The 18,113-nt window shown below is 35.9% G+C and overlaps 1 protein-coding gene and 1 long non-coding RNA gene across 3 annotated transcripts in view; one reads left to right on the top strand and one right to left on the bottom strand.

Annotated features, from left to right (window-relative positions):
• The window catches only part of LOC121057339, a 34,524-nt gene extending 27,381 nt beyond the window's left edge, over window positions 1-7,143 (bottom strand). The window contains exon 1 of the long non-coding RNA XR_005813763.1: window positions 7,112-7,143. This is a non-coding gene — a long non-coding RNA (uncharacterized LOC121057339). The remainder of the gene's footprint in view (window positions 1-7,111) is intronic.
• The window catches only part of IL1RAPL1 (interleukin 1 receptor accessory protein like 1), a 786,863-nt gene that overhangs the window by 264,602 nt on the left and 504,148 nt on the right, over window positions 1-18,113 (top strand). The gene's annotated exons all lie outside the window — the stretch shown is intronic.

The raw sequence follows: 18,113 nt of genomic DNA, 5'->3' as shown, positions 1-18,113 counted from the left end.
AATACTACAGTGCACTCTACTACAGTACTATTAATAACTACTACAGCATTGAACACAATGCAAAGAATATACCATCCTGGACATTCATTTCTATTTGCAGAAATGTTAAAAATTTCCATGAAGTACACCTGGAAAATCATCTGTTTACAGTGGTTTTGCTGAAGAAGTTCATACATCTAAGAAATGCATGAGAGCTTAAGTTATTCAAAACTGGTTGGACTCGATCATTGCGGCTCCCTTCCAACTCAGGATATTATGTGAATATAATTTATTAAAATAAAAATTAAATTAAATTAAATTAAATTAAATTAAATTAAATAATTAAATAGGGCTACAAAGATGGTGAAGGGCCTAGAGGGGAAGATGTATGAGGAGCGGCTGAGGTCACTTGGCCTGTTCAGTCTGGCAAAGAGGAGGCTGAGGGGAGACCTCATTGTGGTCTACAGCTTCCTCATGAGGCAGAGTGGAGGGGTAGGCGTCGATCTATTCTCTTCAGTGACCAGTGATAGGACCCAAGAGAATGGTGTAAAGCTGCATCAGGGGAGGTTCAGGCTGGATATCAGGAAGAAGTTCTTCACTGGGGAGGGTTGTCGTGCACTGGAACTGCCTCCCCAGGGACGTAGTCGTGGCACCAAGCCTGTCAGAGTTTAAGAAACATTTGGACTGTGCTTTTAGTCATATGGTCTGAATTTTTGGCACCTGTGTGGTGCCAGGAGTTGGACTTGATGATCTTTGTGGGTCCCTTCCAACTCAGGATATTCTATCATTCTATGAAATAAAATTTAATTTAATTTAATTAATTAAATCAATAATAAAAAAAAAAAAAAAAAACAATATTTTTAAATAAAATTTATTCCCATATGTGAATAAAAATCCACAGCATTAAGAAGGTCTGAATTTTGGTGGGATCACTGGCTAACTCTGACAGTAGTCATTATTATGAGAACCTTATTAATCCTAAAAAAAATCATACATATGTCTACCAAGTAAGCATCGCTGTATCATTTTTCATTGCATTTGATTACCTGGCTGCCCAGATAAATATGCAATGGACAAATAAATTTTATTGACCAAGAACCCAATATAGCATGTCTTAAATTATGCTTTTAATGAAACTTGCAGTAGTGCACATGTTCAAGTGAAAAGTATTTTTAAAAGCCCTGTAAGCACACAAACACAGTTTGACAATTAAGGTCTGCCACCTATGAAGGAATTGAATGTATTCACCATTCTAGCAGTATAAAAAATGACTTTAATGCCAAAATATCTTGTTTTTCACCAATCTTCTACCTCTATGATTCCACATTACTGCTCTTGTTTTAGCAGCTCAACAGTTACTAAAGAAGCATGTTGTTCTTAACATTGCTAAGTGCACTGTTTCTCTGTGTGTGATTTCAGGATGACTGTAAGTAGTTGAGCTGTCATAGCACAGAAGCTTCAGTTCTCCCACCAAGAAAGAAAAGCGGAAAGCATGTGCAGGTACTCATACACATGCACCATAATATAAATAAAATGACTCTTTCAGGAGCTAAGGCTGTTGAAATAACAAAACCAGTGGTATGAAAAATCCTCCAAAAACCTTCTAAGACAGCTTTCTTTCTCAAAGCACAAATCCACTGTCACCAATTTCTAATTCATTAAAGTAGATCTTTACAGATGATTTTGTTCCTTCTTTACAATGAAGGGAAATTTTGGCTGTATATAAAACAAACAAACAAATAAACAAAAAACACAGAAAATACAACATATTTCTTTAATATGTGAGAAACAGGCACTTAATGACATTATTTTGCTTTTGGTTGTCAATTTTCTGATGAAATGCTTAACTTTTTAACTGAAGACAGAAACCCAAGCTTTATGTCATTTTTTTAATTGTTTTAGTAAAAAAGCTTTCAAAAAGAGAAAAAAAAAAAAAAAGAAAGATGGAAATTTGCTGAGCTGCTGTATGGGAATGGGAAAAGTAAATTTATTATCTATACTAAGACACTTTTCCAACAAAACATTTAGCTTTAAAGTGTGAACACCACAGATTTCAGGGAGGCACCTTGAGTGTTTACGTACTTTTCTGAACAAGGCTACAGGAGGAAAGTTTCTGAATAGATAAGTTAGCAGATAGACATACCTAATTTCATTAGAGCTATAAAAATTATCAGTTATGTGTTTGACTTTTCACCTGCCCCTCTCTCTAGTTTTTAAGGGCTAAAGCAAATGCTCTCATTGTGTAGGTGTAGAAGAGGAGATGGAAGGAGGGAACATGTTGGAAAGATGGGCAGAATGACTGGGCAGAATCCCATCTGGGGAGTGGCGGAGCCCTGGGGCAAGGGACTAAGAGTGTCTGCTGAGGTTTTCTGTAGCAACTGCAATCTGGCAGCATTGGACATGATGTGAAAAGCTAATACGATTTCTGGTCCCTCTGGAAGATTAAATGCCTACAGATATGTGCCAACTATAAGCCAGTTTGTGTTCCAGATTCAAGCACTTGAATTCTACCTAAAATTATATTTCCTCTGTAACAATGACATAAGTGATATTAGGAAATCATATTTTGTAAGTCATTCCTGGTTATTAGCTTGGACCTCAAAATTCCAGGAGCAGACTACTTAATTAACTCAGACTGACTGATATTTTTGAAGCAGTAGACCCTATGTATCACTTGTTAATGGAGAATATCAGTAGCTGTATGATAAACATTCTTAGAATGTAATTAATGCTAGAAATAGTCAACTGTGAGAAACATACTGCAGTGTGTACAAATAATTCTAGACATCACTGTAGAATCTAAATACACGTTATTGTCTAGTCATTCTTGACAATTATAAACCAAATTACCTCAGTTCTATTCTAGGTGATGTTATTCAGGTAGGTTTTATGTGCAGTGAATCAAAATCTAGTCACAAAGACATGCAACAAAGAGAAGGCATTTTCTGCAAGATAATCTAAATTATGGATAGTCTATAGATGTGTATTGAAATCTTATATTTGTCTTTTCTTAAATACAAAAGTTAACTTAAGTTCATCTTATCTATGCACAGACAACCAGTCACTCAGACTTTTTCCAACAAACTGCTTTAGCTTTTTTTTTTCTTTTTTTTTTTTTTTTTTTTTTCTGGACTAGGAATATATCACAGTGTATTGGGTTTATGTGGCAAGGGTTTTGTAGCAGGGGGCTGCACGGATGACCTCTGTGAGAAGAGTCCAGCTCCTTCCTCATGTTACATTAAGGGCCAGTTTCCTCCGTCTCCAAAGGGACCAACACTGTCCAGAGATGAGCCAATAAGTGATATTGTTTGCATCTCTGAGAGAGCATATTTAAGAAAGGGGAAAAAAAAACTGCTGTGCAATGGCAGCTGGGAGAGAGAGAAATGAGGAACAGCCCTGCAGTCACAAGGTCAGTGCAGAAGGAGGGCAGAGGTGCTCCAGGTGCCAGAGCAGAAGATAAACTGCAGCCTGTGGAGAGGCCCCTGGTGGAGCAGGCTGTCCCCCTGCAACCCATGGTTCCCACATGGAGCAGATCTCCACGTTGCAGCCCGTGGAGGGGTGCTTGGTGGAGCAGGTGGATGTGGCCTGGAGGAGGCTGCGGCCCATGGAGAGCCCCTGCAGGAGCAGGCCCCGGGCCAGAGCTGCAGCCCGTGGAGAGGACCCCACGTGGAGCAGGGGCAGAGAGTGACCATGAAGGAGCAGCAGAGACGAACTGTTAGGGACTGATGACAATACCCATTCCCGTTCCCCTGTGCTGCTCGGGGAGGGGATGAAGAAGAGGGTGGATAGGGGGGAAGGTGTTTTTATTATTTATTTATTTATTTATTTTCACACTGCTCTGGCTTGTTAGTAGTAGGTAATAAATTTTATTAATCTCCCTATGCTGAGTCTGTTTTGCCCATGACAATAATTGTTGAGTGGTCTCCCTGTCCTTATCTCAACCCCTGAGCCCTTTTCCTCGTATTTTCTTCCCCTCCTTCTTTGAGGAGGGGGAATGATAGAGCAGTTGTGGTGGAGTTCAGCTGCCCAGCTGAGTAAAATCACTGCACAAAGTACTCCCCTAAGGACAGCAATTGTCTGAAGTAGTTCTTCATTAGGATATGATATGTAATATATTGATCTCTTGGATTGTACACATAAAGCTTGCCTGTACTTTGTTAAATAATATCTGAATATAACAAACCAAAATCTAAATTAAGAAAGACAGGATCAATGAGGTAGACTGCTTCCAGGTTAAACAGGATGTGGCCTAGATTTGAGGGTAGGTGTTACCATGAGAACTCTTTAGATCTCAGGCACTTGGATCCTCTACCACTTGACACAGTGTCTTGACAATTTTTATTTTCAGATGTTGAAATAAATTCTCAATACCTGTAATGAATTCTATCCTATCTGGCAGGGTAAAGTATGATTCTTCAATACTGATTCAGTTCCCTTGAATATTCACTGCAAAACCATTGGAGATTTGTTATTAGAAGAATTAACATGCACCAAAAAGGAAGTACATCAGGGAGATTATATTTGCAAATAGATTTCTTTTTTCTGCTATGCTAAATTATGTTCTTTCTCTATAAATCTTTATTAACAGTGCCAATTCAGCATCTTTAACCTGATTGTTTCATTTGCATACTTTGCCTTTGTGATTGGATTAGAGTTTGTTTTACTTCACTCTTTATTATTAGCTCTCTGGATATGTAATTAAGGTTTATTACTTGACATTCAATTTACTTTGATCAGTGTTTGAATATAAAGTCTTACATAAAGGCAACAATGCATAAAAATATTTTTCTGCTCCTGCAAGCCCTTCTGCAACTCCTCAGCTCACTCTCTGTAACTTTGGAAAGAAAAAAAAAAAAAAAAAAAAGTAACTTGCAAATGACATAGGCAACTGCAATAATTATAGTCAGTGGAAGAGCTGAAAACTAGGCTTCAGTTCCTATTGGTCATATCATCTCACGGCCAATTAGTCATGTCATTTATGAGCTATTTTAAAACCTCCAAAAGTAACTTTTGTGTTTCCTTTTTATGTAATATAATAAATATATATTAATTCTATATTCTATATATAAATATAATTTCTCTAGTAGAGTTCATGGCCTAAGACATAGTTGATGGAAATAAAGAAAATATATACATATATATGAAGGAGATGAAGAACTGTCTAAGAAGACGGCAAAAAAGTAATATTAAAAGAAGTGTTCTCCAGATAGTCATTACGGATGAATTTTTTGAGGGATCGTTCTTCATTTTCATCCTCTTTAGTACATTGATAAATGACATTACAGAAAGAACAAAAAATGTGCCAATGGGGATCTCCCGTAATACTGAAGCGAACTGGAGTAGTTCATAGGGAATCATGAGGAAAATTGTACAAACCAAAAAGAACATCAGTTAGAAGTGGCAGTTCAAGAAACAGTTCTGGCTGAATTGGTCTCTTCTGAATGATCAAACTGCAAATACAATATAACTCTGGAAAAGTCTGTCATGATTTTAGGAACTGATAAGGCCTCATTTATAGGACTATGTGTATTCTTGTCTCTGAAGCAAAGAGAAGGTGATATGTAACTGATAAAGATGCAGATGTGATTGGGAAAAAAAAAAATTATTCTAACTAATCTGAAAAAAAAAAAGAAAAAAGGAAGAATGAAGTAAAATGCTAAGACATCGAAAGGCTTTGACTTCACTTATTTTGTTCAACGTAGATGTAATTTCTGGAAAATAAATGAAATGTAGGGTGTTGTACTAGTGCACTGAGCAGAAAGTGCACCAAGCAGAAAAGCAGAATAGGCAAGTGGGAACTGATGAGATGTGTCCACGGGTCCTGAGGGAACTGGCAGATGGAGTTATTAAACCATTTTCCATTATATTTGAGAAGTTGTGACAACCAGTGAAGTTCCCAATGACTGGAAGAGGGGAAACATAACATCCATTAAAAAAATAATAAATAAATAAATAAATAAATAAAAGGAAGACCTGGGAAACTACAGGCCAGTCAGTCTCACCTCTGTGCCTGGCAAGATCATGGAGCAGATCCTCCTCGAAATTATGCTAAGGCACATGGAAAATAAGGAGGTGACTGGGGACAACCAAGATGACTTCACTAAGGGCAGATTATGCCTGACAAACCTTGTGGCCTTCTACAGTGGGGTTACAGCACTGGTGGAGAGGGAAGAGAAATTTACATCATCTGCCTGGACTTGTGCAAAGCATTTGACACTGTCCCACTGATATTCTTGTCTCTAAATTGGAGATGTGGATTTGACGGATGGACCACTCGGTGGTAAAGAATTGGCTAGACGATCACACTTAAAGAGTTGCAGTCAATGACTTGATGTCCAAGTGGCAATCGGTAATAAGTGGTGTTTCTCAGGGGTTGGTATTGGGACTGTCACTGTTTAACATCTTTGCCAGTGACATTGACAGTGGGATCAAGTGCACTCTCAGCAAGTTTGCTAATGACACCAAACTGTGTGGTACAGTTGACACGATGGAGGGAAAGGGTTTCTATCCAAAGGGACCTGGACAGGCTTGAGAGGTGGGCCTGTGTGAACCTCACTAAGTTCAACAAGGCCAAGAGCAAAGTCCTGCATCTGGGCTGGAGCAATCCTAAGCACAAATACAGGCTGGATGGAGAAAAGTTTGCGAGCAGCTCTGAGGAGAAGGACTTGGGGGTGTTGGTTGGTGAGAAGTTCAACATGACCTGGTGTGGTAGTTTTATGTTGCTGGTCAGCTGAACTCCACCACAACCGCTCTCTCACTCACCCTCCTTAGAAGAAGAGGGGGAGAAGAAAGTATGCTGGAAAGAAAAAAGAAAAAAAGAAAAAAAGAAAAGAAAAGAAAAAAAAAAAAACTCTAATGGGTTGAGATAAGGATAATTTACTATAGGGAAAATAAGAGGAAAAAAAAAAAAAAAAAAGGAAGCAAAATCTTCACAGAAGCAGAGAGAGAGAAAAGAAATCACTTTCTACTTCCCATCAACGAGTGATGTTCAGCCACATCCCAGGAAGCAGGGTCTCAATACGAGTAGAAGTTGTTTGCTAGAGCAGACATCTTTGTAATGAGAGCACCACTCTCCTCCCTCCCTCCAACTCCCTCCCTCCAACCCCCCCCGCCCCCTTTCCCCTTTTCCTACCTTTTTTTGCTGAGTGTGACATCGTATGGTATGGAATATCCCTTTGGTTGGTTTAGGTCAGCTTCCCTGGTGATGTCGCCTCCCCACCTCTTGCTCCACCCCCAGACTGCAAGCCCTTGGGGGAAGGGGGGGAAGGGGGGCAGGTGTGTTGGAGACAGTCTTGGTGCTGTACCAGTATTGCTCAGCAGTAGACAAAACACTAGGGTGATAGCAATGCTGTTCTAGTTACAGGTGCAAAGCTAAGAACTGTATGGGCTGCTGCAGGGAAAGTTAACTCCATCTCAGCCAGACATAGTACACCTGGTAATGTGTGCTTGCAGCCCAGAAAGCCAACCATATCCTAGTCTGCATCAAAAGAAGCACGGCCAGCAGCTTGAGGAAGGTGATTCTCCTGTTCTGCTCTGCTCTCACAAGACCCCACATAGAGTACTGCATTCAGCTTTGGGGCCTCCAGCACAACAAGGACAAGGACATATCAGAGCATGTACAGAGAAGGGCCACAAGGATGATCAAAGGGCTGGAGCACCTCTCCTATGAAGGCTGAGAGAGTTGGGGCTGTTCAGCCTGGAGAAAAGAGTGCTCTTGGGAGACCATTTAGCAGTCTTCCACTATTTAAAGGGGTCCTAGAAGACAGCTGGATAGGGACACTTTGTCAGGGTGTGTAGTGATAGGACAAGGAGTGATGGTTTTAAACTACAAGACGGTAGATTTAGATTAGATATAAGGAAGAAATTCTTTACTCAGAGGGTGATGAGACACTGGAACAAGTTGCCCAGAGAAGTTGTGGATGCCCCATCCCTGGAAGTGTTTAAGGTCAGGTTGGATGGGGCTTTGAGCAAACTGGTCTAGTGGGAGGTGTCCCTGCCCATGGCAGGGGGGGTGGAACTAGGTGATCTTTAAGGTCCCTTCCAACCCAAACCATTCTATGATTCTATAAGTAATACTCATTAATACTTTTCTCTGTACTTGCAAAGAACAAGATGCTCTGTATGGTTATATTTATTAATATTATGAAGAATAATATTGATTTAGCATAATAACTTTAGGAATCTGTTTACATTACAGTTTCAAATTCTGCTTTATATTGGGAAGGCTATATGCACATCCTTTATAATACAAACTGCTTTCCTCATACAGTGCCAATTGCCTTATATTAAATCATGTGCTTTCCAGTCAAGATGAAACCCACACATAATAACAGTAGAACTTGCTATGCTGCTAGAGCATTCTCTAGGTCTTGATCTTCCTGTATTACCTGGAAGCTTTTTTGGTTGAAGTACTGTCCATTGACCAGTATGTTTGCACAAACTGAAAGGATGCACCAGATTGTTTATTCAATCTCAAATAATTTTCGGAGCCTAATCAAGTCATGGGGTATTAGATGGATGTTAGGTTTTGTTTGTTTGTTTGTTTTTAAAAAGGATCTTCTTCAGCAACTGTTTTAAGATTGTGCACTCATGGTCACGAAAGAAAATAAAACCATACAACAAAAAACATTTGTTACAAGCCAGGTGAAGATGAAGGACCTGGAAATCCTTTGCAGACTTAAGACTTTTCAGGTCTAGATTTAAGGAACTAATCTTCAATGTCTGCTATCTTCAGACCTGGCTACAGCAATCAGGTAAACATTTAGCAGTTTGATATAAAACCTATGAAATTAAGCAGCAGCATTATGTCTAGCCCTCTGTACTGACTGCTAATGAGTGAAATGCTAAGGAAATGCTAAGTAACAGTAAAGTTGAATACAGATGCTGACTAGGCAAAGACATTTTTCAAAATAAATAAATAAATAATAATTTAATCTGAGGCTACTCAAAAGCTAACCTTTTAAGTTGCTTCTATTTTGAAATTGTAAAGTCTTTAAAAAGCAAGTATTGTGTGGGTATATCACAGATATCACAGAATGTATATTTTGTACCAGTTATTATTATTATTATTATTGTTATTGTTATTATTTCGAAGAAGAAATAAAATAATGATTAAGTAAAATCCATGCCTTCATCTTTGTACGTCAAAAATAGTTTTAAAGCTTGAAAATGAAAAATAAACAAACAAGTAAATATTTCAGAAAAAAAATACAGAATTATTTAAGAAAAAAATCCCTTTTTATGTTATTGAAGATAATTTTTTACTTAGGAAAATTATGTTTAAACCATGTGTGAACTAAGGCTTTTTGCGTATTATTTGTTTGTTTGTTCGTTTGTTTGTTTTTCCATTAAGCATCTCTCTTAAAAAATAAATGTCAATACCACACAGATTTCAACACAGGATATATATGTATAGATACAGCAATATTACTATTGCTAAGCAACCAGTTCCTCCTGCCTTCTGCTCTGATGAAAAGTGCATTTACTAGAGCTACATGGAATTAAATTTCTCCTGAGAAGTCCTTGTGGTCAGTCTAGGAGGGCTTTAGTCATAGCATTTTTAAAGAATAATTCATGGCACTGTGCTAAAAGTAGCACTTTATTTATCAACTTTATTGTTGAGATATCTGAAATAATGATTCAACAAACTCACTTCACTCTGCCTCTTGATAATTTTGATGCATAGAAAAATAAACTTGAGTGTCTTTAATTTTTATCTTCAGAGTTAATTGTGCTGTTTTAAGATTGGAAATGTGTTGATTGACTACTGTATGTGCATATATGTGAATTTGCAGTACATTCTCAATGTATTATCTGGAGAGCCACTACAAAGATGCGATTGTTATAGAAATATATTTCCCTATTCTTGCAGTTTAAGACATTTTCACTTTGCAAACATTTCCAGCTCTTCATGGACCTTCTCCGAAAAGCACCAAGCCAACAAAAAATAAGCATTCTGGCTATTGTACAGGGCAAGCAATTTTCTTTTTCATATCCTGGAAATAATAATTTTGAATTTCCCATTATTCCTTATTTCAAAATTGTTTTGTATATGAATGTTTTGAAGATCTGTTCTACCTTGAAGAACAACTTCTAAAATAGGTGGACAAAAAGACAAATATAAGCTTTCTTGACAACATAAATCAGGGCATCATGCCAGGCAGTTCTTATTTTTTTCTCTCTCTCTCTACTTTTGTGTGTTTTAAATAGGCTTGGATATCTTATAATCAATAGCACAGCAGGAAAAAAATTTAAGTCTATTTGTGAAAATTTTTTTTAAAAAAAGAAGTTTTTAATACAGTGACATAATTGTTAATTTTCTTTTCTTGTATATTAATTCCTTGCCTGACAAATATGCATATATGTCACAGAGATACAATACTTGTAAAGAAATATGTGAATATGTAGTTAGCTAAAGTTGGTTTATACCATTAAAATTTGGAAGTAAAAGCAACCAAGCAAGCAAACAAACAAACACCAAAATAACAAGGAATTTATTTCAATGCCAGTGTGTTTACTTCCTTATCTTTTACTTTGATTACTTGCAGTAGTTATGGCTGCTTAGGTGAATAATTAATATAGAAGCATCCAAAGATTCTGTAGTCTTGATACCTCATTCTTGTAGATTATTATACCAAGAGGAGAAAGAATAGTCCCTGTCCTCAGGATATAATAGACCTGTTATGATCAAGGTCCTACACTGTTGCAATTAAAATAAGGTGTATTTCAAATAAGTCCCATATATCCTAAAATCTATGAAGTATAGATGTAGCCCCTCTTGGGCTTGGATTCAGAAAAATCCTACCTACCACTCCTAAGAAGCCCTGTTCACTGCCTAATAGTTACAGCTATACTTCATGGGATTTTATCTTCCTCTGAACATTTGGATCAGATGACTAAACAAACACCAGACAGTTCCCAAAAGATATTGCAGAACTCAGAAACTTGAGATTGACCAAAAAAAAAAAAAAAAAAAAAGTGTTTAAAAGAACTTTGTAAACCATTCAAATGTTACGGAAAATGGTAAATAAGTGGTAAGTAGGCAAGAGTGGGGAAGAGAGGACTCTTGTTATTTTTAAAAATACAACCCATCTGGGGAATTTAGACCCAAAAAATCAGATCTTAAATTTAGTTATGTCTCATTGGCCTCTTCAGTGAGACCTGCACATAGACCCTAGATCTAAAGCAATGCTTTTGGAAATCCATAATACTTCACAGAGATCCATTTACAAATCCTCAGTTATCTCTGCGCTATGTTCATGGACATATCTCTCATCTTGATCTCTCACAAGGGACATATTTAGTTGTTTTGCGCAGGATTTGACATTTCTTATAGTGTGTATTTAATGAATTTAATTGATACTTATATAATTAAATTTTATTCAATACTAAATTAATTAATCTAATTTTAATAGTGATTTCCTTAATGCCTATTAAGACATCTTTTCATATCTAGATCAACAGTTGATACACCATAAAGTAATAATCCCTGTCAAATCTTCCTGCTACTGGTGCTCCAACATGTAATGCTCCTAAGTTCGGGGAACATAACAAATGCAATAAAATAATGTATTTGTTTATAAATAATTATATGCTTTTTGTTTTAGTTCATCTCTCATCCAAAATGTTTCTGAGGTTGCTAACTATATTTCAATTGTTATAACGATCACTCTACCCACCACTGAAATACAAAGTGTCATCTGCTCAGGAGTGCATAATGGTAGTTCCTTTCTTGTACTGCTGAGCAGAGTACTGCATCCAATTCAGATTGCAAGGGGAACTAGGAGGATAGAGGGTAATTTTTCAGGATATCTCAAAAATAACACTTTTAATCCCGTGAAAAATGCTTTGATATTTAGTGACCCAAATATTTAAAGTGTCCATCACACCTAGCTTCCAGATAGAACCATTTATCTCCATGTAGTTTGTTTGAACTATTTTGGGGTGGACTTGAGAGAAATACTATGCCTTCTCTGAATTTAGACTGCATGCTGTCCATTCTGACTGCACATGCCCATGAAGTTCATCCAGGAAGCCATAAAACTTGTCTAGATTTGGATGTACAATGAGAATATGTAAATGGGATATAAGGTAATCTTGCTTTAGGTATGAAATTGCATTAGGACTTGTCTTCATAAAGACGATCAGGAAAGTTAACCTGAATTAACTAAAGTTGTGAATTCGGACCATCATAATTATAGTACATTAGGGGATTCACATCCTGAATAAATTAAATTAAGCAAATGCAAGCCTTTTTAATTCTACATGAGAGTGTCCAGGCAGGAGTTTAATATAGTTTAACTAATGATTTTAAAAGTTAATTCCAATTGATCTTCATGGATGTCCATGAAAGCAAGTGTGTTAAGATATATATACATATGTGTGGGTGAATACATAAAGAATCTCAAATAACATCAATAAAATAAAATTAATAAAAAGCAACTTTTTTCACATACATTTTCTATTTTATGGAGTATACTGATTACATATTAAAAATCATAGAAATGGTCAAAATAAAAGAGTTCCAAGTTTCCAGAGATACTAGGTTTCTAAGAATAACGGACCCTTCAGGTCAAACTCTAGTAGGAAAGCATTATTCACTTTTGTGTGTGGATCAATCTCATTACGCTCCCTGTTACCTTTAATAGGATTATTCATCTAGAAAGGCATCAAGAAAATGGCCTACACAGAAAACCTTAAATGATAAGGTCTGTACACAATAAATAAAATAAATACCTAAATAAAATAAATCTTGGACGGGATTTCACAGACATACTATTTCTTAAGCAGAGGATAATCTGTTCTCAGTGCTGCACCTATGTCTTCAAATGGATAGAATGATCCGGGAAAGAATCTGAAGTTGAGGCCTAAGGACAAAATAGATTACAAGGATGTTTATGTAGTCTCCTTCTCTGGAGATATTCAAGGCCCATCTGGACGCCTACGTGGGCAACCTGCTTTAGGGAACCTACTTTGGCAGGGGGGTTGGACCCAATGATCTCTTGAGGTCCCTTCCAACCTCTACAATTCTGTGATTCTGTGATGTCTATAGCCTCCTGTATATTTTTAATTTCCTGATTTTTTTTTTTCAATATATATTCCCTATACAGTTGAAAAATGTCCTTCATTGTGTAAATTGTAAGGCTCATTTTCAGCACAATTGGAAGTGTGCAATACTTGTATTTCCTCTTGTAGTTCCTGAAGGACTATAAATGGTCCTTCATACTTACGTAGTGACTTACACAAAATTTGTTATTGCATTTTCTACTTTTTGAATAATATCAATTGTAATTGAGAATAATAATTGCCTATTTGTACAGAGCACTTTTTCAGCTGCTAATAAATTATCCAAGGAAGTAAACTTTGTATGCTGCATAACTAAACTAATTAAAATGTGGAGAATTTGTTGTGAATGATTATAGTTTTATAATATTTTCCACTAATCACAAATTCTTATTCTTAGATGTAGCAACCTGAAGCAATAATATAATGAAAACAAGAAATATATTCTGAATTATTGCAAATTTGAGCCGAAAATGAGGGACATTTCATGTAAAAAGGGGATGTTTTCATATTTAAATTGACACCAAAGAAAAAAAAAGTAAAAGAAGTAACATTTGCATTCTCCAGCAGAAGGTTAATATGCTGTACATCTGGATGACCTAATCATTAAAAATAATAGTGAAATGTAATTTGGGAAGTTTAACACTCAATGGTGTGAACTATGAGAAAGATCAGATATGTAATTAGTGAGCTTGTCATTGCCTTAAAAAAAAAAAAAAAGTAGGAATGCTATTAGTAAAGTTTATTTTGATATTGATTGCATGACTGGTGCTAGTCTCTCTCTCTCTCTCTCTGTTTCTTGTTATGTATTAGATCACACAGATTTTTTAAGAAACCTGTAGTTACATAATTTGGGGCTAAAATGTCAGGTAAAAGGTTGAAATTTATTTATAGTTTTTTGTTTGTTTGTTTGTTTTAACAGGTAGCATAAGATAGCATATGAACCAATTTATAGCTTTTAATATGCAATATAGTTGTTTTAGAATTATTTTATATAAACCGAATAAGAGGAATTTTCAGGCAAACTGAAATTCTGAAGTTTTACCTGGTAATTCTCATTACTGAAATTTTATTATATTTATTATTATATATTATATATTTTATTATTTATTTTATTATGTTAATAAAGCCATATTATTATTATCATCATAATTATTATTATTTAAATCTGAAGCTCTAAGCTAACATTTCAGTTGTGTGTATTGGAGCTGTTACCAGGAAGTTTTCAGGCCATAGTAGAGGGACACACACACACACACACACACACACTCATATATATATCTTACAACAATGTCCAAGTGTCATTCCATCCCCATGCAACTCAGACTGGATTGCGTGCATTCTCTTTGCCCTTGTTTCTAGGGAAAGGAAGCAGAGATATATGGGCCCAACATGTCCACAGCTTGTGGGATAGTTAGCAATTGTAGGACAGCAGACCTGCACTTGCCCTACAAATTCAATAACCCCTCCTGACTCCAAAAGACAGCTTCTGGGAATGTTTGGACTGTCTGTTTCCAGAGCACAAAAAGATTGGAATGCACATCTATGAACTAGGCTAATTAGGCTCTTTCTTGTGTCAAGTCTAGAAAATACTGTTTCAGAAAATAAGATGCAACAGCTTGTATACTAATTTTTCAGCATAGTAAATAGGAAATGTCATATACAGAGCTACATCTTAACGTTTTTTTGCTCTTTGAGGATCTTTGGCATAGAATTTGTGAGTGTAGAAATACCATGTGCTGTTGGGATTTCCAGTTTAAATATTTGTCTCTATGTAGACAGCAAAGTTACTTCTTTAAAAATGGAATAGAGATTGTTTTCCCTCTAAACCACATTGCGGATTTAATACTGTTTTTCTTTAATCCTCTGTCCCTCTGTTATCACCTGAAAGCTTCCTGGTGCATTACTTTAACTCACAACATGGGAGATGTGGACTCTGCCATCTGCAGTACAAGATTAGTGAATTTTTAAGACAAGAATGCAAATGTAATATGTTAAAGAAAAGAGGCACAAGGAAGTGTGGCAATCTAGGCCAAGATTTAGAGCTGTCATATTTGAAGTGAGTTTTGATCCTTGTTCTTGGAACTGCATATAGATCTTATCCAGCAGGCTTAGTACACACATTGGTGATATCACTACTTTCTGCATCTTACTTAAAATTAAAGTTGTCATTCTTTGTGTTTCTCTCAGAGGGTTCAGGATCCCTTGAGAAGACAAGGGACTACAGAGTTTGAAGATCAGAGCTTGAGCAGTCAGCCTTATCTATAGCTTCTTCAGTGGGACAGTTCAGGATTGAGATACCAAAATTTGTCTATCTGTGTACAGGATCTGTATATAAAATCTGTGTGTAAAAAATGCAATTATTTATTTTTGTTGTCTAAACATAAGTACAGTGGTATTTGAGACATACTAGCATGGGCAAGGCTGTTTGGTAGACACAATGTGAGACTCATACTCTTCATGAAGTAAGGCTGAACTGAAGCGAGATGCAAGAGTCCATCAGAAATGGCTCTGCATTACCTATATTTGGATATCAAGACAACTGTATCGATCCATAGCTGCCCCTTATATGTATGTATGTATGTATACTTACAGCCCACTCTCAGCCCCCTAGCTCGTACAGAGAATCTTTCTAAAGAACTTGAATTGAGTCTCACAAATAATTTGTAACTACCTAGGTGTACTTTACTAAGAAACACACTCTGGAACTTGGCTAAGAATCATTTCTCTAAATACCCTCTATAATTGCCTGTGGGCTAAATTAATCCAGGCTTAAAATAACTGCATGCACTGGATGCTTTTCCTAAGTATGTATTGAACTTTTTGACAAATACTTCCTTTTAAGTAAAAATAAATATAGTTTAAAAATATCTACAATCAGAGTCATTTAATTTGATGTAATCTCATCTAAAATTTGGTGTTGTATACAACATGCTTTCTACTGAAAGATCAGATAAAACAAGGATGTTTTTAAGTATATTAGGAAAGGTTAAGTACTAAAGGATACTGTTCAGTATGAAACAGAAGAATTAGTTGTTGGTGTTTTTTTTTTTTTTTTCCTTTACCCTATTTTCATTTTCACAAGTAGAAATTAAATGAAATTTTAAAAGAGAAATTATGTTACATTGACCAAAACTATATAAAACTTTAATGGCACATCAAGAATCTTCCTAAATAGGAAGACTAAAAATTTCTGAAAAGTCACACAGTAGTAAGCTAAAAGTAAAGCATTACACCTGACCTTCTACATGCTTTGGTAGATGAGGGCAACGTACCAGCCCTCACGAGACAATTACTAGGCAACAATCTGGAGGAGTTTTGTGGTTATTTTGTGTTACAAAACATTGGAGCTGCCCAAGAAATCTGGGAAATACAAAGGGTTTTTGCATATCAGTATATATATATATTTTACTGTTTTTATTTATTTGTTTATTTATTTATTTATTTATATTGCTATTTAACAAAAAGAACAGCTTATTGGATATAACATATAGGTGGCTTTTTTTTTTTTTTTTTTTTTTTTTCCAGATATCAGAATTTTGGGCAGGTGAGCAAGTTATATCATATATGAAAATGGAAATGTTTTATTTTAAAGTTTAATCATCTTATTAATCACTATTTTCTACACTTTATTGAAAGATATACTATGCCTCAATATAAAGGTAGCAATATATACTGAAATGCATAAAAAATATCATTTTGGGATACTGTAGGATGCAATAACCTTTTTCCTTGGAATTTCCTCATTTCAGTTATCACTGGCTCAATGGCATGAGCACATCCTGCAGACATATCTTACAGCCCAGAGCCAACATTAACCTCATTCAGTGCTTTTTTCAATTCTATTTTGGTTGTGTTTTACTTTATCTAAAACAGACATATTGATTGCCCCATTTCCTTAGTTAATAAAACACACTCAGTATGATTTACAAAGTCCTGTATCTTTTGACTGAAAGGTGATCTGATAAGTTTTAAAATGGAAATCAAACCACTTCCAGGAAACCCGATTTGCTGAGCTGAACTGTCAATACTTCAACTACTTCACAATATGTAGTTATTTATTTACCTTTATATAATTTATAACTATATAAATTATATACAATACATAGGAAAGGATCTTATTTAACATACAAGTGAGCTGGTAATGCACAAGCAAACATGCACACATTCCCTACTGGTTATTTGAAAATTATTCCTTCTTCAGTGACGTAAGGTCTGATGCTGTACTATGACAATGCTAGTTTTCCTTATGGATCCAGTAAGAACAGAATCAGACTCCGTAAGGTACTGATTAAAATAGTGTGTATTGGAGCCATCATGAGAAAGACAATTCCAAATGCTGGGGACACTGAACTGGGCAAAACTGCATAAACCTAAGGTCAGGACATATCACACTGCGCATATATGATCAAGGAAGACATTCAGGAGCACTGTGGACTTTAGAGCTTTTATAGTATTTTCTTTTATCTCCGAGATAAAAAAACAGGACATGATGGTGGCATCATTGCAGGTGCCATCAGGCAACATGTACAGGCATCTCCTTTACAGTTAGTCAGCTAAGTTTGTCCTGTGGTCAATGCCTGCTCAGGTCAATTGCTATTTGGATCACTAACTCCATAATGCCCTCCAGGTAGGATCACCATGCATATCTCTCATGAAAGTGTGTTTTAGTAATTCACTGTTCCAGAAGAGACTTTATACTAGTAGTTCTTGTAAAATTTGTTGGAGGGTGGTTTGTTGTTTTTGTTTGTTTGTTTGTTTGTTTTTACTGTACAGTATCGTACTATATTTTATACTGCACAAGAAATATATAATTAATTAGGTAAACAAGCCAAAATATGATTATTAATTTACTTGAATATCAGTTGGAATGTCTTGGGGTGGGAGACTTTTTCCATTTTGTATTTAGGACTATAAATACATTGAGAAAAAGTAAAAAAAAAGGGGGGGGGGGGGGGGATGATTACCTATTGAATTCTCAACCAACAAGATTAGATCAGATTTATACTCTAAATTAATATAATATTTATCACCTAACCCTACAGTTCATGTGTTTCTGACCTGACTCCTTC

Source organism: Cygnus olor, chromosome 1, assembly GCF_009769625.2.
Source record: "Cygnus olor isolate bCygOlo1 chromosome 1, bCygOlo1.pri.v2, whole genome shotgun sequence".
In the NCBI taxonomy this organism is placed as follows: Eukaryota; Metazoa; Chordata; class Aves; order Anseriformes; family Anatidae; genus Cygnus; species Cygnus olor.
Note: the sequence above shows the minus strand (reverse complement) of the source record. Positions and strands in the feature narration are given on the sequence as shown.